Source organism: Salvia miltiorrhiza, chromosome 7 (genome assembly GCF_028751815.1).
Source record: "Salvia miltiorrhiza cultivar Shanhuang (shh) chromosome 7, IMPLAD_Smil_shh, whole genome shotgun sequence".
NCBI classification, from domain to species: Eukaryota; Viridiplantae; Streptophyta; class Magnoliopsida; order Lamiales; family Lamiaceae; genus Salvia; species Salvia miltiorrhiza.
Window position 1 is genome coordinate 43841586 of NC_080393.1, and position 19161 is coordinate 43860746.

At 36.9% G+C, this 19161-nt stretch overlaps 2 long non-coding RNA genes across 2 annotated transcripts; both read right to left on the reverse strand.

Moving 5' to 3' along the window:
* Positions 1 to 8550: 8550 nt before the first annotated feature.
* LOC130996265 (uncharacterized) lies at positions 8551 to 11221 on the reverse strand. Its single transcript, XR_009092472.1, has 3 exons — positions 10968 to 11221; positions 9421 to 9482; positions 8551 to 8842 (listed from the first exon to the last, which is right to left on the reverse strand). It is a non-coding gene; the product is annotated as an uncharacterized LOC130996265 (long non-coding RNA).
* A 1192-nt stretch (positions 11222 to 12413) lies between these two features.
* Positions 12414 to 13790, reverse strand: LOC130996285 (uncharacterized). The gene is made up of 2 exons (XR_009092481.1): positions 13585 to 13790; positions 12414 to 12734 (listed from the first exon to the last, which is right to left on the reverse strand). It is a non-coding gene; the product is annotated as an uncharacterized LOC130996285 (long non-coding RNA).
* Positions 13791 to 19161: the final 5371 nt, after the last annotated feature.

Consider the following 19161-nt stretch of genomic DNA (forward strand, 5'->3'; position numbering starts at 1 on the left):
ATAAAGTTCTTCGTGACCCATTCGTGGAATCCCATATTTCTAATCTATTACAAAGAACAGAAAAGAAAAAGAAATAAAACTCAAAAACATAAACTCGGCCCGAAACGCTTCAAACAGGCCCGTCTTTGAAACTAGGGTTTGGGCCCCCTAGGGTTTGGAAAAATGCGCCACCTAGGGTTTGGGACCCCTAGGCGGCGCCGCTACCTTCCATTAACAGCAGCTCCCAGCGCGCGGCAGCAGCCCGGCGCGACAGCTGCCTGGCTCGGCAGCAGCCTTCCTCCGCGAGCAGTAGTAGCACCGCAGCACCAGCAAGGCTTGGCAGCCTCGGCTCCTGGTCACGGCAACCTCGGCAGATCCAACGCGAGGACAGCAGCAACGGCAGCAGCGGCCGCGCGTCGCGCAACCCTCGGCGCGCACCGCCCCTGCCAGTCGCCTGTCCTCCCTCGCCCTACCTTGCATGACCAGCCTTGGCAGCCCCCGGCGTGCAGCAGAACAAGGGCAGCAGCGGCGGTACGGCAGCGCTCGACCGGACGCGCAGCGCTCAGCGCACAAGCGCGCGCAGCCCTCGGCGTGCGCGGCCACCGCATGCCCTAATTCAATCGCAGCCAACCAACCCGTCCTCCGTTTAATCCAGTCTGATCGTCGTCGTCTTCGTCTCATTTTCCACAATTACAGATTACAAAGGAAAAACAAATTGAAATCCTAATCTAACCACGGATTTTCTCATGGTGGAAAAACGATTACAACGTTAAAACGACGTATCCCAAGAATCAACAGACCACGAAGAACAACAGCAGTAAAAACAACGCACATTATTAATCGTACATAAATTAATAATAGAGCCAATAAATTAATCCTGGGCTTTGATACCAATTGAAGGAATATTAAACTGAATTAATACTCGATTTGCCCCGAAGATCGTTTCTTGGATTATTATTAATTTATCATACAACGATTAATCCCTAACATGCCCCTATGAATTTAAGTGTTGCACGTTGGAGTTCAGAAATACCTGAAGAATTCAGAAGAATTCGTCAAACTCGCAGCTGAACAGACTAGTCAGCTTCAAGCCTTCGTTTGAAGCCTCAACCGTTCTCAAATCGTATTTTACCCAGAAATACGACTTCTTCGTCTTCGAGAGAGCTTTTCGTGGCCACCTATTTTAACTGAATCGGAGTTCTGTGGAGGAAGTTATGGCCGTTCTCCCGAAACTGCCAGAACTTGATTTCCTGCGAAAATCTGACTCCAGCTCAGATCTTTTGAACTGTATCCCGCTCAGCTTTCACCGTTGGATGGACAACGAGCTATGAAAGTGCCAAAAGAGAATTGTGCCTTTCACGTCTGGCGCCTCTCTGCTCTCTCAAAACCCTAATTAATTAGTGTGTGTGTTTCCTGAGAGCAGGCAGCTGCATTTAAATAAATAAAAACAAGCTATGGGACGCCAGAAACCTTGTGATGGGCGACTTCGGTCTCTGCTAGGGCAAGGAGACTTTGGGCCAGTTCAGGGACCAGATACAAGGAATAAAGATGGGCCTCAAATAAATTAATTCTCCATAGCCAGCCCAGACCATAATTAATTTATAAATATTAGTTCATTCCACTAGAGAACCAATACCGACTTACCCCTTTATTGGCGGTGATGAGTCGGGGCTTGTATTTAGACTTATTAAATATCCGTATTTAAAATATCCGACATCCATTAATTAATTATAGCTCTGACAGCTTTAATTAATTAATCTCTTTGTAATCCTTAAGCAGTACCACTCAAACCTTATTATTGCGCCTGAACTTAATCAACCTGCAGGGTTTAGCGCAATAAACTTTATTGAGCTCGTTAAGGAGATGTCATTATCCTATATCGGATACGGGTACCAATACATATAATCAAATATCATATATTAACCGCTATCACCCAAGATACAGAGTACTCAAGTTACTATATAACTCTCACTCATAGTAAATCAAAGTGATACACAAATTAACATATATATCTGAAATCTTATTAGTATTAAGATTTTATTAAGTCACCGAGATCTTGATTCTTCACTTAAGTCAGATAGAAGAATACATCTCACTGTGGTCCTATCAATACGTTATGACGTACCAGTATAGACAAGTAGTCAAGACAAACTATTTCCATCTATACCGCAGCCTAAACCAATGACTCGTCCTAAAGTCATCTCGGTTGTGATCATTTTATATCTCTTAAGGTTATTCCAATTATATGATCTTCTGTGATCTACAACACACCATATAATCTACTTATAAAGAGATAAGGAACATACATGTGCAATCATGAACACAATCAGATAGGAGATTGGATAGTGGTAACAGGAAACATTGTATACAAGCATAAAACGTTCTTGCTTTACAGTATACAAATCCAACAATCTCCCACTTATACTAAAGCAAACTTTTAGTATACAATGCGTCTATTTACCAATCACCTAACAGAGTGGACATGTATTAGTTAAAGTTAGCTTCAGATTATCTAGGTGCCAACATTTGTCGATAGGTTATAAGAGATTTCTTGCGCCTATCCTCGTCTACTTAATTAAGAGAAATCCTTATTTAGTAGATTGTAATTCATTGTAAGAAGTATTCTTATAGTGGATTTACACCGTTATTTAATTAATAAATTAAAATATAAAATTATACATAGTGTCCGTAATTTATTTTTCATTGCATTTGTTACTTTTACAATACTTGTTGAATTCATTGTTTGTATAATTAATCCAACATTCTCTGACTTATGGGAGCAAGAACTCTCAAGAATCATTAAATATCTTATCCTTGCTTCTAGGGGTAAAATATTCAGATTTCAGATCAGATTTTAACTAATTCGATGCGATCCGAATATTTGAATTTAAAAGAAGAGTGGATTTTGAAAATAGCCACTTTGAAATAGTAAACTTAAAAATTGTCCACTAAGATAAAAACATAAAAAAATGGCCATTGTTACCAAAATACCCTTCTACATTAAAAATTAAAAAAATGTCCACTTTACATCACCCATTTAAAAAATCCCGCAATTCACAACCAGTGTGAATTCACAACCAATTTTGGTTGTGAATTCACACTGGTTGTGAATTGAGAATTCACAACCTGTCGAATTCACAACCAAAATTTTTTGTTTGTGAATTCACAACTAGTCGAATTCACAGCCAAAATTTAATTCACAACTAGTCGAATTCACAGCCAAAATTTAATTCACAACTAGTCGAATTCACAATCAAAATTTAATTCACAACTAGAATTTTTTGGTTGTGAATTCACAACCAAAATTTAATTCACAACCAGATTTATGTTGGTTGAGAATTCACAATCAGTCGAATTCACAACCTGAATTTAATTCACAACTAGAATTTATTTTGGTTATGAATTCAAGTAGTTGTGAATTTGAGTTTTTAAAGTTTGAATTCACAATTAAAACTGTAATTTATTTTGATTGTGAATTTATAGATTTGGTTGTAAATTTAAGAATATTAAGTTGTGAATTCATCGAGCTAGTTGTGAATTCAAGAACATTAAATTGTGAATTCATCGACCTGGTTGTGAATTCTTAAATCTAGTTGTGAATTCATAAATGTATTCTTAAATCTAGTTGTGAATTCATAAATGTGGTCGTGAATTCAAGAACATTAAATTGTGAATTCATAAATTTGGTTGTGAATTTAAGAACATTAAAAAAATTGTTGTACAACACCAAAATACAACAACTCAATCTACCATCAAAATACATCAATTCCTCCAAATCAACAATCAAAATACAATAAATTTCTACTTCAGCAGCAGCAAACAACATATATATACTTGTCACTCACTTAATTATTTTGAAAAAAAGTTATACAAAGAGTACTATAATTCCTTATGAATAAGGCATACACAATTTATATTCCTGCAAAAACTTGGAAAAATCCCCACACAAAATGTGTGTTAATTCGAATTACAACAAAACAAACAACATAATTATAGCTTGAAAACCTAAACCAAAATGTCGAAAACCAATGCCAAGCAACTCGGAAAATCAAAATCTTGCTGTATAATTACTCAACCAAAAATTAATTAATAGAAGAGAGAGATCACCTCTCTCTCTCTCTCTCTCTCTCTCTCTCTCTCTGTTTCTCTCTCTAGGACTAGTCTTCCGCCTTGGCCTCAGACTCCGGCTCATCCGGATCCGCCTTGGCCTCCCCATCCTCTTCACCCGCCGCCTCCCCTTCCTCGGCGGCGGCGGCGGCAGCAGTGGCGGCGGCAGCGACGTTGGCGTCGTTATCGACGGTGCTTTTCCTCGCAGCCTCGATAACATGCTGGTAGTTGCCTTTCTCCATGAAAAGCTGCTGGAAGTGGTGCTTGCAGTAGAGGATCCCGTCGAGAGCAGCGTAGGAAGAGTGCGTCAGCGCGCAGCCGCCATGGGTGCATTCGAAATCCTCCACCGCCTCCAGAGATCCTCTGCCGCTGTGCGTCGCGGTGGTGGTGGTTCGCGACGGAGGCGGAGGCGGTGGCCGGCGACTGTGGAGCGGTGGCGAGGACGAGAGAGAGAGGGAGAGCCGGAGAGGGAGAGGGAGAGAAGAGAGATAGAAGAGAGAGAAAATGAGTGTAATAGAGAGAGAAGAGAGAGGGTGAGAAAAGTGGCCATTTTTTTAAATTTTAATGTAAGGGGTAATTTTGTACTTTTACACAAAAAACTGGCCAAATTTTAATGTTTTTATTTCATAGGCCAAATTTTAATTTTACTATAGGAAAGTGGCCATATTTATATATTACCTCTTAAAAGAAAGTGAAATCTATTTAGAACCAAATTATTCTTCTGTGTAGAATACGTATGCATTCACTGTGTAAATTTATGAATTGCGAAAAATAAATTTTTTGCTACTTATGAAATTCGAACTCGGGACAATGAATTCATCCAACAAGATGATGAATCAACCGTAGATCTTCATAATCTAAGGGCTTAAAATAGTTCATATTTTATATTATAAAAGGTGTATTTATTTTAGCTCACCCACATATATATATATATATATATATATATATATATATATATATAGGGCGGTTATTCAATAAACCACCCTTATTTTAAGAATTACGAACCAGCAAAAATGCATGAATTTTATGTATAACACACATGAATAAACTGTATAAAGGCATGAATTGCGAAAAATAATTTTTTGCTACCTTTGGGATTCGAACTCAGGACCATGAATTTATCCAACAAGGTGATGAATCAACCGTAGATCTTGATGATCTAAGGGCTGAAAATGGTTCCTAATTTATATTTTAAGAAACGTTCTTATTTTAGCCTTCCCATATATATATATATATATATATATATATATATATGGTGGGGTTAACATAGAAATCCTCTTTAAGATGAAAACTAAGAACCAATAATAACCTTTGATTAGAAGAAAATAAAGGGTTGAGATTTATCCTTCAATTTATGCACGGTTCCTTTCATTTAAAATTATAGAGAATTTAACAGGGTGGAATTGTGAAAGGAAAAATGAATTAATATATAATTGTCCCTAAAATCACGTTCTTGAATTTACTTCTCCAATTTCACTTTCTAGGGTTTAAAAAATGACTCCATCTTTGCACAATGCTCATTTGTGCAAAATTGTGAGTTGCGATTTTGAGGCAGCGACGGTGATTTCAGTAGACAGCGGTGAGTAATCAGAGATTTCAGGTTCTTAATAGTAACTAAGAGTGCTCAGCAAACGAAAGATAATAAAAGAAAAAAAGAAAACAACAAAAGAAAGTAAATTAAATAAAAAATAAAGAAAAAAGTAACTAACCTATTGAAGATATGGAGAATCCCATATTTTCCAGACATTACCATGCAGAGAGAGATTAAAAATTACATTAGTAACCTCTACTGTTATCAGCCATAAAAAAGCGCACAATATATCAAAATAAATCTTAACCGTATATTATTAAAATTGGAAGGCTGATATTAAAATAGCTCTTAATCTCATGCGTCCATTTGCATAATCTAATGGTTGATATAGGTTCTTAGCTCATAGGATAAAATAGATTTTTATTAGAACCCCTCCACACACATATATATATATATATATATATAGGAAAGTGATCAATAGAGAAAGGCATCTTTGTGAAGAATGGAGAAAGGATCAGAGTCGTTGATTTGAAGCAATCCAACGGATCTGCATTTTTCAAATTTATTTACTTAATTAATTCCGAAAAGGTTAGATTTGTCAATAGACTTCTAGTAATAACCGAAAATATCTTTAATATGTATGGTAAGATCTTGTGTATCTCATAATTTCTGTTTATTATTTCGGCTGATGGATTTAGTTTCTTAAAGATTCTGATTTTTTTTTATGAGGATATTAATTACTCCCAATTTCAATTTTATTCGGCTTCGACAAGATCGGCGACGTTTCATGGATAGAGCTTACGGCTGCCGATTCAGAGGGAAAGAGAGAGCGAGAGATCGGAGGCCTCGGTCGTCACAGACGGAGGAAAAAAGAGGTCAGGCGGAGGTCGGCGGTACAAGGCCTGGCCTTCGGCTGCCGGGTGAAACGAGGCAGCGAAGAGAGCTTACGGGAGCTCCGACTGGAGTTGCAGTGGTTGAATGAGGGGAGTCAAAGCGACGGAGGGGGCAAGCTTGAGAGGATGCGTTCAGTGCGAGGAGGAAGAGGTGCTGGTGGTTCGCGGTGGTGGCGAGCGACTGCGTGAGCTAGGGGAGGGGGAGTTGGAGCTTGACGAAATGGAGAACGGAGGGTGAAGCGGCGGTGCAGTTGCTGTTGCCGCTGCTAGTGGCGTGGTGCTGCCGCTGCTGTCCGGAGGTGGTGTGACGAATGACGTCGACGGCGTGAGGCGGCGGCAACAGTCCGTACGAGAGGGAGAGAGAGCCTCGAAGGCGGTGGTGAGCAGCTGCTGCTGCTGTCGTCCTCAGCCGATGCTCGGCGGCGGGGTGGCGGGTGGATGGTGGAGATGGCGGCTGAAGGTTGAAGGTGAAGAGGGTAATGGAGGCTGGTGCGAAGGAGGTTGAAGAGGAGAGAGAAAGAGAGTTCCATTGAGAAAGAGAGAGAGTGATATACAAGTTATTCTGTCATATGTTCAAGTCTGAACAATATTTTTAATTTATTTAGTTTGGTTATTCAGTACTCCCTCCGTCCCAAACGAAATATCCTATTTCTTTTCGGCACGGAGATTAAGAAATGTGTATAAAGTGGGTTGGTGAAAATTATTTAAATATTAAGTATATAGAGAGAGTGTATTGCCAAAAAAGGAAACAGGACATTTCGTTTGGGACAGTCCAAAAAGGAAAACAGGACATTTCGTTTGGGACGGAGGGAGTACATTATATACGTTATTCAATATCATATACGTTATTTAGTTTGGAAACACTCGGTTAGTGGGAATGTGACTGCTTCCTTAGCTTATGTTACTCAGAATCATAATTTTCCTAAGGTGGTTTGGGGATATTGGATTTGGGAAAATTTTATTCCGGAACGTCGATCGTTGATTTGCTGGCGAATTATTCATAAGAAGATGCCCACGCTTGATAATCTTATTAGACGTGGCATTATTGGTCCAAATCATTGCATTATGTGTGGTTTATATGTGGAGTCCATTGATCACTTGTTTTGGAGTTGCACTGCCTTCAACCGGTTTGGTCTGAATTCTTGGCTTGGTTTGGTAAAGAGGAGTTTTCTCATTGCTTGGATATTCATAGTGTCCTTGTTGCTGCTTGGAATGAGCATTTCAGCTCTCAAGTTCGCTCTTTTTGGAAAGCAGGGGTTATTAATCTTTTGTGGAAAATCTGGGATTGCCGCAATCAAACGACTTTCAATGATGTTACTTTTCATCCTAAAATCATTACGGGCTTTTTGAAGGTGATGTTTAAGGAGATGGATTCTAATTTTCCTAAGCTTGGGTGTTCGAATAATTCTTGGTCGGATTATCTGGTGCTTAGGAGAATTGGGCACTACTAGAAAAACGCTCATAGATAACGGATTTTATCCGTTATCTATGAGCAAAAAAACCGTTGTGTATAGTGGTGTTATCTATTCTATACGTCATAGACAACGGTTTCAAAACCGTTATGTATAGTAGCATAGATAACGGTACGATGTATCATACATAACGGTTCCAATCCGTTATCTATAACGGTTTTTCACCGTTATGTATTAACATTTTTCCGTTATGTATTAATTTTTTTTTTTTTTTATCATAGTTAACAGTTTTTTGCACTTTTTATAACGGTTTTAACCGTTATCTTTGATAGAATACATAACGGTTTTTCACCGTTATGTATTAAGATTTTTCCGTTATGTATTAATTTTTTTTTTATTTTTTTTTATCATAGTTAACAGTTTTTTGCACTTTTTATAACGGTTTTAACCGTTATCTTTGATAGAATACATAACGGTTTTTGTCGCAGCCCGACGCCTAGCCAGTGATAGCGTAGACCGGGTATCGATACGACTAAATAAATTAATAAGGTAAAAAGAGAAAACTAGATCGAACGTCAAGCGGAAGCAATCACTAAAACGTGATAAACCAAGAAAGATGACATCATCATCAATAAAAATATTATTTGATTTATAACTTTTAAATCATCGAGATTCTTGTCAACCTTTACAAAGTAGACATAGCTAATTACTCAAGATGACTCGGGATATATAGAGCATCGCAGCAAAATGCGAACAGACTATATGTATGAAGACATATAGCCGGGAGTAAATTCCTTGATTAAGTTCAAAATAAACTTCAACATCTTGATGTTACCGCAAGGAATATAATTACGGTATAATGACGATCATCCGAAACAAAATCCCTGCCAGCACCAGTCCAATCTCCCTCCTCGCTTATCCTGCACGTTTAGAAATACATGCAGGGCTGAGTACAGAATACTCAGTGGACATATGCCGAAAATCAATGAAAACTAGCTCTTAGAGCTATAGATTGAACTTGCCACATAAGCAATACACGGGGATTTTACTCAAAAGAACCCGTGTAAGCAGTTAACAATCATCATAAACATCATAAATAAATGACCGGTCAAAATTCTCGTTATGTATGTACCACATCTACAAATCATCATCATTTAAGGTACTGAGAAGTAGGCCTCCTTCTCAAGTACCGTGACCGGCCGACCCGAAGGACAGCTCACGGTCACCTCTGTGTACACAATCCCGCTTGTGGCAGGACCCGAATTCGTCTCATCAGTAGAGGGTGACATACAGGCTCGTCGTCATCAAAACTTGGCAAGTCAATTTGTTCAACATCAATAAATCTCAAAATATTTATCAGACTCATAAACATCATCAACAATAATAATTTTCATCAAACTGAAATTGACAGTTAAATCATATCATTTACTTCATTTCGTATAAGAGGCCTACGATACGCAGGGGATCTCTATACACGTATAGTAAAAATAATGCCCACCTGATGTCCTAGCTTACTCTCGTAGCGTTCGGGGTGGACTCACTTCCGTCCTCTGCTCGCATCTTCAGATATCATAACATCGAATATAGTTCATGGGGTAAAACAAAAGGAATCGGTCAGAAACTTCCTTACTAAGAATATCATTCTATCTTAGTAATATTACATTACTTCTCATTTCTACACTCCGTCTTACTCGATCTCATATCGTAAACACTTTCTAAGTAATCACTACTTTATTCTTGACTTATCTCTTAATGTAGGTCTAAACTCTGTCAAGGAACAACTCATAGATAAACAATCCATAAGCACATAGCAATCACATAAACAAACTCATTTTTGAAAAATAAAATAGTTTTAGTCGGGGAAATTTCCCAAAAATCTATTTTATAAAACATTCTTAAACCAATTATTCAAAAATTAACTCACATAAACAAGTTATGCTATTTTATTACATTTTTCATGTATAAGCTCAATTCATCTTCACTAAGCCACATATAGACATCTTTAATTCATATCTCATCTCAATAATCAAAATCTTATTCAATTCACTCTTTCTGCACTGCCTTAACTTAAGAGAATAAACTGTTTCTCCTTGGAACTCTCCTGAGTTAGAGACTCATACTATTGGAAACCTCTTTGAGTCTAGTTTTATTTAAAAAAAAGTAGGTTGAAAAACTCCAAGTGGTTTAAGAGATATGACCGTTCTCCCACAGTCTACCATATTCGGCAGTTTCGTGCAACTGGAAGTTTCGAATTTTGAAAAATAGTAAACATTGCCGAAATGAATTGAAATTTTGTGGGTAGCTATATAACACATTAATATATTTACCATAAAAATGTGGAAAGCAAAAACTCAGGGTAAGCTACTGAAAATGGTGACTCTAAGGTCTGTTCTTCCAAACTTTCGGTAGAAAGTTGCAGTTGGGGTTTTTCATTTTAAAAGGGTAGTAAATAAAGTCCAAATGACTTGAAATTTTACATGGACGCTCATAACACTCTGATATACGCACTATAAAATTTTCAAGATTTTTTTTGAATCAAGAACCCTGTCGAAATTCATCAAGTCAGTAGCTTTTTAAAGGTTTTCAAAATAACTCATAAACTTGCCAACTTTAAGCATATAGCCAACTATACCCTATTTTTCATCAAACTAACTCACTTCAATATTCATCAAACACCTTTAATCATCATTCTAATCCATCAAATATCATCTCAATAATCTCAATAGCTCATATTCATAACCAAATCAACAATCCATCCATGAACTTCAAACTTCTCAAAATCATGTAAACTAACCCATCTAAAAAAATTCACATATCGATTTAAATCCATCCTTTGCATGTAGAAATGGACTAAATAGGATCTCAATAGCATGAATATATTCTCAAAATAAGATAAGAAGATGAAAAAAACAATTTGAAGGCTTCCAACCCTAAAGTTTTCGAAAATTACAAACTTGAATTAGAAGTTGTTTTCATGCTATAATCATCCATATTCATGCTTATATATCTCAAATATGATTAGATTTAGATAAATCTAACACTTACTCAATGATTTTTGAGTAGAAAATGAAAATCTCCTCTTGACTTCAAGCTTTAAAAACCTTCCATAGTTGCTCTTGATTTGAAGTGTATAGATGTTTAGATCTTGTTTTAATGGAAGCTTATGGTATAGAAATGATCTATGAAGCTTTGTATATGATCATCAATGGAGGATGATGAAGAAAATTGGGAGAGAAGAGAGAGAGGGAGGGGACGGTTCTATGGGTGAGAAATGAGGGAATGAATAACCTCAAACTTGCTCACTAAGTATATTTAGGATAATCCTCACATGTTGGATAATCCACTTGGCCACTTGCATAATTTACCTTAAGTTAAAAATAATTAACCTTAGGTTAAAAGTAACAATTAGTGTAAATGTAAAATTATATAGTAAAAAGTGTAGTAATTGTGTAGTAACAATTTGATTCATTATAACACTCACTAATTAAATCAAAACTACACATTATACACTTAAGTGACCAACAATAATTATAACATAATTATTGCTCACATAATTCACTTCACATCCATCTCGGAAAAAAATAAACTTCGAGAAGTTCCGTTAGGAAAAAAAAAAATATATAACTCGATTGATATAAAATTTTATTCATCGATTGAAAAATAAACTCGTTCATTACTCGTTTGAAAATTAATCTCGTGCAATAATATTCAAGAAAATCATAATCACACATGTAACAAGTAGGTCACATAGTATTCATTCAAATAATCTCACTTAAGGTGTATCATCAAAATCGCTCAAAGTCTAACGTCAAAATGAAACTCTAACGTCAACTCAATCATCTCACTATTTCAACTCTTTCTCTATAAATGATTCTCACTTACACACATCGACTTTATTTCTAGCCGAGCATCCTCTTAAATCTTAATAAAATAATCCATCTCGGATAATAATTATACTCCCTAACTCAGAAACAAAAATTGTCGTCTCTTCTCAATTCAATCAGTATCTCTATCAAACTCACTTACTCTAAGTGATTCACTCTCTAGCTCCATCATCGAAATTCTAACTATTCATATCTCATTTTATTGAGATATTTCATCTCATTATATGCTAGTGTTAACACCTCAGTGCTCTCTATAGCGAATCTCAAATATAAGAAAAAGCGGGGTGTTACAGTTTTTCACCGTTATGTATTAAGATTTTTCCGTTATGTATTAATTTTTTTTTTTTTTTTATCATAGTTAACAGTTTTTTGCACTTTTTATAACGGTTTTAACCGTTATCTTTGATAGAATACATAACGGTTTTTTGCACTTTTTATAACGATTTTTTGCACTTTTTATAACGATTTTTGCAGTTTTTATAACGATTTTAACCGTTATCTTTAATTAGAATACATAACGATTTTTTGCACCTTTTATAACAGTTTTTTGCACTTTATATAATTGTAGTATATTTTTAAATTTTGCAATTTTTATAAAACGACAAAATGATAAAATCAACGATAACAATATTATATATCATCCAAGAAATTCATACATTATTATACAAATGAACCAAATATCAAGTATACATCATCATTGCATATTCCGATTCAAAATTGAAAATACCAACAACCTTATAGCTAAAACAAAAATCTATCATACAATGTTTCTAGCACCAAGTCCTCAAGAACTAATTAATCAACCTGCTATGATTCTCTGGTTGTCTTTTGACCTCAAGCCATCCCAAGCTACCATAAATTCATTACGCATTCTTCTAGTTACCTCATGCTCAAAAGCATCGCCACAGGCGCTAAGTATGCTGTCAACCTGCACTCGGCACATGGCGAAAGTTGATGAGACTATAGTTGACAGTTGACAGTAGAGACAAGTTAGAAAAGTTGATCGAATATAAAGCAATTCTGTCTAACAATTCTCCCACCATATAAGCACTATATTCTTAATATCGCCCAATTTTTTACTAACTACATCACCAGGGGCAAGAATAGCGGCATCTTCTCCATCTTCTCCATGGAATTGATATAGTTTGCTTCTTCTTATTGAAGTAGTCCCATATGCATACCAGTATAAATTTCAGATGAACAAATCATGATTTTACCAACCATACATCCACACATAATGAAACACTTTATTATATAAACTAACCTTTTATGGACCTAAACCTTTTGAGTTGACAGACCTGAATACAAACTCAGTGAGTAAAAACCAAAATATCTCTAATTTATTAAAAACTCCAAGATATCAGCTTCAATACTAAAAACTCTCATATGGGTCTATTTATATTAAGCACGGTATTCAAGTACCACATAGTTTTGACTAATACATGAGAGTTCCAATATAAATGTCACCGGAAAAGGAAACATGGTCAATCAAGCCAATACAAGATGTCAATGCCAAATAAAATTCTAAATTGAACACATAAAAGTAAGCAATTGCACCATTGACCAAGTAATTTAATGTATATGTCTCTTCTTTCTTAATTATTTAATTATTGATCACACAATACGACAATCAATATCAATTCTACCTAATAGGGGAAACATGGAAAACAGACAATATAGAACTTTCAGGAAAGAAAACAACATAATGAAGAGATTATGCAATTTGAGTGAAATTTATACCCATGGCAAATTGGTTATATGAGGAGATTGAGTCTTACTCTTATATTCACTCCAGTGAAGAAGAAATTTATACCCATGGCAAATTGGTTATACCCGCGGCAGCAGCAATAGTCTGCAGTGAAGAAGAAACTTAGGGCTCGGTTCCTTATTTCATTTTGAAGCAAAGTTAAATCTACAACAAAACAACCAGCTCACAGATCCAAATTACGTGAAGTGTTTTCCAGCTCCCTCATCAAACCTTCAAATTCTCAACAAATAATATCTCCCACTCCCCACCACAAAATTCACTTTGTACAACACCAACCATTAGAATCTAAAGAAAAAATTAAGGTCAATTACGTTCATAACTGATACACAAAACAAAGCTGCTGATAAGCTAATTCACCTCCTGAAACCCTATAGTCTTCAAAACCCCTGCGTACAAAACAAAGAATTTGAGGTGAAATAGAAATGCTATAAACAACTGGAGCAAACCAAAGCATATCTAAGTTAATAGTTGCAGGGCAAATATTGACTTCTGGACCAAACTAGAATAAGGAAAAATTCACAATCTAGGAATCAGAGATTAGAAACATTGAGAACTCAATTTCTTTCTTAGACACATAACCACTCATCCATGGATGTTTGCTCCTTCACACTCCAGTATACTACTTGCACACACAAACTGAGTGCAAATACAATCGAGGATAATTCGGAGAGAGAGAAAGAATACCGTTTGAGGCGGGCATAAGCGAGGGCACGGCGCTGCTGAACAGCGAGGAATCTAGAAGCTCCAATTAACTGGTAACAAAAGGAAGAAAAAAAAATATTGAATTACCCCAAACCATGGTCGCCTCTCCCTCTTCTCCGGTGGCATCAGCCGCTGCCGGCTGCCACGGTCACCGCCATCATCGCGCCTCCCATCGTCTCTACCCCCGTATCTCCAGAACGTACTTACGCACACACATGAGCCCTAATTTTTTCCCCAAAATTTCAAATCCGCTGCCACCGCCGCCTCTAACTCCGACGAGGCTGACAAGGCATAGCCGTCATCTTCGTGAAGCCAGCGACCAGCTGCCGCCGATAACATCCTCCTTTTCCTTGCTTCGCATCGATGTGCCCTAGCCTTCGGTGTTCCCTTGATGGAACCGCCTCATCCGCGTTGCACGCGAGTTCGACGGTGCCATCATCCTTGGCTGACCCGCAGAGGCATGGCAGACTTGGGGAAGGCCGAGAGAGAGAGTTAGGGTTTGGTGGTTTTGGGTGGCGCCGCTGGTTAGGGGGAGGACGAGAGAGAGAGTGACGTTTTGGGGGAATTAGACGAGAGAGAGAAAGAAAGGATTTGGGGGAATTATATTTTAATATAAAATAATATGGGTTTAAAAAAAATTAAAAAAAAATTAATAAAAATAAATATGATTATACATAACACTTATATAACGTTTTTCTTAACGTCCAAAAAACCGTTATAAAAACATGCTCATAGATAACGGTCGGCTTAACGGTTTTGTAGTACCGTTATCTATGGGACTAATAGATAACACACAAAGATAACGGATTAACTTAAACCGTTGTCTATGAGTATGGATAACACTACATAGATAACGGTTTTTTGTCAAACCGTTATCTATACCTAAAAGTGCGCTCATACATAACGGTTTTTTAAAAAAACCGTTATGTATTGAGTGTTATGTATGTGAAATTTTGTAGTAGTGGGGGTTTCTACGAGGGCGGCTCCTCCTCCCACTATGCTTGAGGTCCATTGGTGGCCGCCGGCTGGACAGTGGATGAAAGTCAATACGGACGGTTCGGCTTTGGGCGCCCCTGGTAGTATCGCTGCTGGCGGTGTTTATCGGGATAATTGGAGTTGGGTTCGTGGATGTTTCCATTTCAAAGGTGGTATGGGTTTTGCTTTCGAGGCCGAGCTTCTTGTGGTGAATATTGCTCATTATAGAGGGTGGCGATGGCTTTGGATTGAGGCTGATTCTATTTATATTGTTAATCTCTTGAACTCCCTTTCTCACAATGTTCCGTGGCGTTTCATGGCTTTGTGGAAACGCACGATTCGTCTTCTCCTTGATTTTTGTTTGCAGGTTTCTCATATTTATAGAGAAGGGAATAGTGCAGCTGATATTATGGCTAATCATGATAGAGATGAGGGCTGGTGGGGTATGCTATTGATGTCATCAAGAATGCTGTCTCTTTGGATATGTCGATGCATAGTCGTGTTCGCGTTAAGTTTTGATGAGAGTTTGGTTTTGGCGTTTCTTCGAACACATGGCGGGTGTTCCTGTTCTTGGCTGCTGTTTGCTGGGCAGCTTGTTTTTGGCTGCTCGTTGGGTTTGCTGTCGGTTTTTGGTGGCTGTCTTTGGGGTTGCTATGATTGTTGGCGGAAAGCGCGATGGGAGCATTGCATCTTTTCGTAGAGGCTTTTCTTCAAGCATCTGCTGGGCTTTAATTATTCTCGCTGGTTGAGAGTGTGGTGTGTGGATGGATGCTGATTGGTTGTTTTTAGTGGTGGTGTGGGGCTTTTCCTCTTTCTTTTTACTTTCTTTGCTCTGGATCGGGGTTGAGAAAGCTGCTCGTCGGTTGCTTTGCGACGTTGTCTTTGTTGGCATTGAGTTTTTCCTCCTAGAGTGTCGCTCAGTGGTGCTGATCTTGCCCCGGTGCGCTGCTCTACACAGTTTTGGCACGGTGTTGTTCTTTTTGGCAACTCTTTTCAGCATTGCTCTACGAGGCTGGTTAGTTTTGGCGACGGCGTCTCACTGGCCGAAACTTTTAGCCTCTCGTCCCTTTGGGGTGTTCTTGATCGTGGGGTGCTTCCGGCGACGGCGTATAACCGGTCGGGTAGCTACCGTTTTTGTGCGATTTGTTGGGTTGGGGGTTGTGGAGTGCCTACGGGGACGTCGTATAACCGGTCGTGTAGCTTTCTTTCGTTTATTTGGGTTCTTTCGTGTTCGTGCTCACGGCGACGGCGTATAACCGGCTGTGTAGCTTTGCTTTTTTTGGTTTGGGCTTGTTTGTTGGTTGGCAGTTTGGCGACGACGTCTCACCAGCCTATTGCCTTCCGAGCTGTTGTTTTTCGTGGGGTTTGAGCCGAGATTGTTTGGGGACGATGGTTAGGCCGGAGTTCCGAAAACTTTCTCTTCCGCTCCTCCCCTCTTGTGTATTCGTCTTCTAGACGGGTACTCTTTTTCCTTTTTACGGTTTTTCCCACTGGGTTTTCCGTAAAAAGGTTTTAATGAGGCTCGGCCCTTAGTCTGTTTTTCTTGTGCTTTCAAGGGTTTTCTTAGGTTTTTTCTTTTTTCTTTTTCTAATAAAATCGTAGTTTAATAATGACCGTTATTCTCCACAATATTTATATTGTTCGGTGAAGCAACTCTTCTAAATAAAATTATTTTGAATCACAAACACCAACTAAAACAATGTCCACTAGCATATATTTTACTGATAGATTATATTCCTACAATTTCACATCACAAACCAATGCAAGTCAAACAAAATCAATTGTCACAAAATCCATACTTTATTATATTGTATTATCCAAAACATATGTTTCAAATGACTTTAATCATCTAAAAAAAATTTATTTTATTGGACTCTTCCGTGTCCAAATATCACCCTAGTAGCATCGAATTTACATTGAATCTTGGATCCTTGCACATTTCTCCAAAAGTATGTGAAGCTTTGTCCACAACGGCCCTTTTCACCTCATTTTCCTCTCATGCCAAAATGGATCGACAATACTGTGTGCACATCCTTGAGAATTGTTGCGGTCGTTTACTAGATATGTTGCATTTTCAGTCCTGCATGCCATCACCCATGAATGAACAAATATGACGTAACCACACATAATTTATACATTATAGAGTAAATTAATGAATATAGATCAAATTTATTTGAATAAACTACATAACATACCGAATAACCTATAGTCATATATTAATTTTTATACAAAAACATAATCCTAGTTAAATTGTATCTGCCTCAAATTAAATTATATAAATAATAAATAAACAAATATGACATGACCACACATAATTTATATACACTAGAATTATTAAATGAATGAAGATCAAACTTATTTGAATTAATAAACTACAAAAGTTAATGAATAAATATACATGGAAAATTTAAGAATAAACTACATAATATAAGTACCGAATTTATAACGAATATACAAAACAAAAAATGAACAATTTTTTCCCAGTCGACGGCGAAAACCGAAGTGAGTAATGGTGACCGAACAATGAGCCGCCGATGAAACGGAAGGAAAATTGATGAAAGATTTTTCAGTCGCCGACAAGAAACGATCCAAGGAGGTGAATGGGTAGGGTTGATGCATGGTTGAAAAGTGGGGTTAATGTTAGTGGGTAACTCCTTAATTATTGGAGTAAATTTTGGTATAGTTGTTGATTAAAATGAAGTATATCAGTATACCCCTCAATCGTATTTTCAGTAATTTTATATTATTTTTAAGAATTTAAAAAATAAAAAAATAAAATGGAAACCACTCATCGTAACTGTCCATCACCACTAAATTAGTGGTTATGATTTGTTCTTTAATCTCTACACTAAGGGGATTCTGTATAGATCCCAACCTTATATATATAAGGAAAAATTCTATTGAGAAAGACAATTTTAAATAAGTGAGAAACAATCTCATCCATTGATCATGATCCATCAAACGGTCAAGAATTAAGAATAAATCTAGTGTCCAGATTTTGATGAATATATCAACAATTGTGATGAACATGTGAGTAGTTTTTATGAACGGACATATTTGTTGAAAAGATGTATTTGTTTAAAATTTCGCACTTTAGGATTCGAACCCCAAACATTCAATAAAATTATTGCTATGTTCATAAAAAACTATTGACATGTTCAACGTTCCTAACTTTCAGAAAAAAATTAATTTCTCCATAGAACCTAACTATATATATATATATATATATATATATATATATATATATATATAAGATTAGGTTTTATTGAGAAGCTCAGATGTGTTGAGAAGCAATCTAATAGATGAACATGTCAATTAGTTTTTATGAACGTGGGTTTGATTTGGGGTTCGATCCTTGGCGGTGGCGTATTTTTTAACAAATTAAATAGATTCATATATTCGTCAGTATTGATCTAGGGTCTAATTGTCATGTCATCAAAATGTACTGACATGTTCATCTAATAGATTGCTTCTCAACTTCTCAACACATTTGAGCTTCTCAATTGAACCACTCCATATATATATATATATGGGGTGGACTAAAATAAGATAGGAATAAATCATGTCCATTAGATCTTAGTTGATCTTGTGGCTTGAAATTTGTCTAACTAGAACATAATTCGCCACAAAAGAACTTCAAATTCGTGCATAGAATATAATTCGTAACAAAAGTACTTTCAATTTGTAATAAGAAAAACGTATGAATTGCAAGAAAAACAGTTACAAATTTCGGATCTCCATATAATTTGATATGGGCCATTAATTCACTATGATCTAATGGACATGATTTGTTCCTATTTTATACACTTAAAAGTATTTTCATGGTAGCTCACCCCTATATATATAAACAATTCTTAACATATAAAATACGAACTAACTAAAATGTATGAATTCTATGTAGAACACGTAT